This window comes from Tachysurus fulvidraco, chromosome 2 (assembly GCF_022655615.1).
Source record: "Tachysurus fulvidraco isolate hzauxx_2018 chromosome 2, HZAU_PFXX_2.0, whole genome shotgun sequence".
NCBI lineage: Eukaryota > Metazoa > Chordata > Actinopteri > Siluriformes > Bagridae > Tachysurus > Tachysurus fulvidraco.
The window spans coordinates 26,180,826-26,185,825 of NC_062519.1; the positions used below are offsets into that span (position 1 = coordinate 26,180,826).

The 5,000-nt window shown below is 37.3% G+C and overlaps 1 protein-coding gene across 4 annotated transcripts in view; it reads right to left on the reverse strand.

Annotated features, from left to right (window-relative positions):
* Positions 1-5,000, reverse strand: part of nfia (nuclear factor I/A) — a 140,958-nt gene that overhangs the window by 112,265 nt on the left and 23,693 nt on the right. Inside the window, exon 1 of one of the 4 annotated variants that reach the window (XM_047807358.1) lies at positions 334-746. The exons of the other annotated variants lie outside the window; for them this stretch is intronic. The gene's annotated coding sequence lies outside the window, so the exon portion shown is untranslated. Of the gene's footprint in view, positions 1-333; positions 747-5,000 lie in introns of those variants that run through there. 4 annotated transcript variants of the gene reach the window in all.

The window sequence follows — 5,000 nt, forward strand, 5'->3', positions numbered from 1 at the left end:
TCCCGTGGCAGAGAGGCGAAAAAATAAACCCACACGCAGATAGTCGGTTTGTGGAGGAAGAAAAATCACGGAAAGAACGCGATCGTTTGATCTTACATTTCAATCGCGTGCTCAGAAAAAAAAAAAAAAAAGATTGTCCTATAAAAAGTCCTCAGGATGTTTGGACAAACTCGCACTTGTGTGTCTCAGAGACGGGCTGTTGATCGTGTGCGTTAAACCGAACCATTGCGTTCACAGGCGTGCGGCGACCGCGGGAGGCTTCAGCCGGAGCTTCACAACACGGAGATCACAGTGACATCCAAGAAAAGAATAAATAAATAAATAAATAAATACATAAAAGCCGGCACTCGATCCTGTGTGGTCGTTACAGTGTCTGCATGAGAAAGAGAGAAAATAAAGCGCAAAGTGAGCTGAAGTCCCGGAGAGCGGGGACGAGCCGCGGTCCCGCGCCGTGCGCACACTTCACTTTTGCTCGGAGGAGAAACTCTCCGCTCCTCCGTCCCTCACAGCACAGCGCCCTCCGCACCGGCGACTCCCACCGAAGCTCAGGCGGGACAACACCGTCGTGTAGTTCTCTTATAACCCTGCTGCAGTCTCGCTCACGCAGACTGGCTCTCCAGCACCGCGGCGCAAAATACTTTGATAACATAAAAAAAAAAAAAAACACTTCTTCTTTACAAGAATGTCTAAAGCGACTACTGTGAGCTAACAACACATGATAAGCTTTACATAGTGTAATGAACACCAGTGCATTGGGGCTCTCTTTTAGTCTTTACTATGCATTTATTATTCTTTTTAACAGAGACAATCAAGTTAAACGAGCCTTTAAACGCAGTAACGTTCCCAAGTGCAGTGTATAAAGTGAGAGATAAGACAGGATATGAAGACACAGACTTTATAGCTACACACAGTGGGTTATGTGAGAAAGTTACCACAATCAGATTTGGATAAAAAACTCAGGAAACTGAATTACAGATAGAGATGATTCCTCCTTAACTAATATGGTCAATACTCTTGTTGGACTGTAGGTGAAATGGGATATCGGGTCATATCTTGGATCTTCAAATTAGCAACAACTTTGGACACCTTTGGACAATAAAAATAAATATAAAAGACATTTACTGATGCTGAAGAGGTGACCAGTGTCTATTTACAAAAATAGACATACGTGCTTTACATAGATAATAATTAGCATTGCCTAAGGTGTAAAAAAACAAACAAAAAAATCCCCGATTAAAAAAAGAAACACTGGCAACAAGTGTTGTCCGAATGGCTGCTGGTTAATTAACAAACAACAGTCAACTTTACACTAAACTTTAGCAATTCCTTTTACACATAGATGATATTTTGCCTGAACTGCCAATGTAGCACCATGTTCACAGTTTCTCAGGTACATTTTAATAAAGCATTCGATTGCATTCACAACACTGAGATTCTGACCAATCTCGGAAATACAAATACAAGCTATTTTCTCTTCATTTGGGATGGTATCATAAAGTGTGCATGTTTTGTGCATTTTGCATTTTTTAGAGTTCTGGTACACATACTGTGTACTTTGGGTTTTTTAAATTTTCCCAGGTAAAATATACACACTAACTGCACAAAAACCGTGACAAGGATAAGTACAGTTGGGTATATTCTCTCTGAAAAGATCAAAAATCTGTCGAGAGGTAACATAAGCACTCTGGCACAACTTATTCACTGATAGTACACATACAGTAATAGCATTCCAGACCGAATCTGTGGCGTCTTGAGATCTTTTTCCGGTGTAAGTCTACTGGGGGCGCCCCCTAGCCAGGGCTCCTGTGTTTCGCAACATTACATGTACTACAGTAAGATATCAAAAGTGAGGTGTAATTACGGTAACTATTGATTTGACCCCATTAATGCCTGGTGTATATATTCCTCAAAGATTCTACACCGAACCCTTTATGATGAAGTTTTCCGCACAGGATATTTAAAGATCTCACCAGAATAGCTTATTTCTGATTTTTCATTGAGTACACGATTTCAACTAACTGAGACTGCAGTATAATAAAAGCCTTTTGACTTGAAATCCTGGTTAGAGTGTAATTCAGTCCGCTATAGCCGCGTACCAATGGTCACACTAATTTGTTATAAGTGCACGTGCTTTGTGTGTGTGTGTGTGTGTGTGTGTGTGTGTGTGTGTGTGTGTGTGTGTGTGTGTGTGTGTGTGTGTGTGTGTGTGTGTGTGTGTGTGTGTGTCTGTTTACAGTCTAGGTGAAGCTGCGCTGTGATTGGTTGACATTCCGGAACACAAAGTGGCAGCTGGATTCTATTGGAAGTGTCGGACACATCTTTCATTGGAGCCATAAATCACACATTTATGCGTAAATATTCATAACCTAGAGTTTTTAGACCGTAAACTGCAACTGCAAACTATAAGAGAGAATAAAGACGAAATAACCCTATAGTAAACCCTATAGAGGCAGGTTTTTTTTCTTTTTTTTTTCTGCTGTGTAGAAACTTGCCGATTTTAAAGATGAACATTTTAGCCAACGTAGAATACAGTAACTGTCAAAATAATGCTTTTCATCTCATTTCTGAAGTCAAAACAAGTTTTTTTTTTTTACCTGGGAGGAATAAGAGTTCTCCAAACTTATCCAAGCTTCATCAATTCTACTGGAGTGCATAAAACACTCTCAAAAACCTTATTTTTTGCCTTGGCTGGTACCATTAATGATACATCAGGTGTAACTTTACTATGTATATTTCACCCTGAAACATACCTTTTGAAATTAATATTCGATACTTTTAAAAATGATTAAAGGTATAAATAAATGGACTGTATTTACTTTTGACATTGCATCTTTAGGCCTATTCAAATTGCGTACCCGGTGCAATACCTGTGACAGGGAAAGGGTAAGGTTCGTACACTTTTTCTTTCTGAGAGTGTACAGTATGTTAAGAGTATGGCACAGTAGGTGACCACTGTTGGCTGTCACACTATTTACAGATACTATTTAGTGGAGCAGTGTGCATCTGGGATGTAGCTATAACCTACATTTTCTGGTAAACAGGAAGCTGCAGTGAATCGCCAGATAAAAGCCTTGACTCTATACAGAATACTCCCATGTTGAATTAACACCTGCAGTATTTCATGTAAGTCCAGCTGGACACAAATGAACACAGAGTTCATTCAACACCAGGGATTTCTCTATGTGCCCTGCAGCCTTATCAGAAGCAAGCTGCAAACCTTTAGGGTCTTACTCTTTGAATTCTGATTATGCTGCTTGCTTTTTGTAGCCTTTTAATCCTGTGGGATCAATGAAATGCCATCACAAGGGACCACTTATTATCTCAAGCACAACAATCATTTCTTACAAAGAAACAGTTCGTTTCAAAGGGTGTACAAAAATTAATGCCTAATCTTTAAATAAGTATTGTCTACGACTAAACTCTATGACTAAGCCTGATGTCTGTGTTTCTTGGATCAACCATGATCTGTTAGGGGGGAAAAAAATAATAAAATAATATTTCATTTAGCTGCATGTAGTTAGTAGTTAAATAGTTCCAGAAATATGCATCAAGTGACAATCTACAACTTTTATGACATATGCCTTTATACTGGCTCATTTGGTCAAATTAGGCTATTAAATTTTACAGATTTTCCTTAATTGTTTCATTAAAATCAAAACTTAAGTCATAAAATATTGAAGCATAATTCATTAATAATTAGATTAATAAATATACTCTAATAATCTATAAATCACAGTTCAGTCAGACTGTTACTTGGATCAGTGGACTGTGTTTGATAGTTTAATATGGATAAAACACAACTCCATATACATGTACATCTCTATTAGGGAATTCTTCAAATATATAAATGTGGACAAAAAGTCAATTGCAATTAGAAGCTTGATGTATGCAAATTAAATATCAATAAATGCAATAAGCCACAACAAATAACTGCAGTGTGCTTCAGTAATAAATGTAGACGCTGGTAAAATTCTGCTGATGAAGTACTTCCAAAGAAATATTCTATGATCCATATCAAATCGGTTCCAGGAATACGGTCTATACAAAGGATGTTGCATTTGTATAGTATTGCATACTGCATAGATATTGCATATTGCATATCTACTATATATAATTATTATTATTATTTTATTAAGTCTTCTTCCCCAGATGCAACAGTGCACAAGCCTTCTTAGTAGGCCTTTTTATAAGACAAAATCAGATTAGCATTCAAGTCACCTCTGTCACAGACACTGCAGCCTTTAGCAGCTGAACTAAAGGCTCATTGTGTATAGGCAGATATTTAGTATTTTAACACAGAAGAAGTACTTCAACCATAAACTACATTTCAGCACTGGATGACTGAACAGCGCCGGTGAGGGGCAAATAATGTCACAAGGGTAAAGGCAGGATAAACTGACAGAGTTTCAATGACATCCATGACTATTTATCTGCCCAAGTTCTCTAATATGAACCAGTAGCATTTACAGTTAGGAACAACATGACCATTAAATGGGTGATCTAAATGAAATGGACTATTTTCATGATTTTATAATAAAGGATTATTATGCACTTGTGCTCACCAGTCTTAGATCAGGTTCTCAGGATGCATAACAAGGGCTAGATGTGATATGTAAGTGAATGGATGGACTATATGGGGATCCTGGGATAGCTACAGAACAGGTCACACTCCAGGCAGAAAATATATTTTATGTGTTGGTTTACATCTTCAAGGACAAATTAAAAGGGCTTTAAAAAGCATAAAAGTCCAGTGTTTTCACAATGAAATAACTCCTTAAACAAAAATAATCCAAAACCTTTTTTTCATACCAGGCTTTCATTAAAGAACAAGAATAAACAACACACAAAAGGCAAATAACAGTCACAGGCCTACACCTGGTAAAATATAGACCAGGAAAAAATACATATACTTAATATAAAATATAGAAAATATGTACAAATTTAATATACATACAAAAATCACTGTAAACAAAAACAAACAGATAAAATACATATAATAG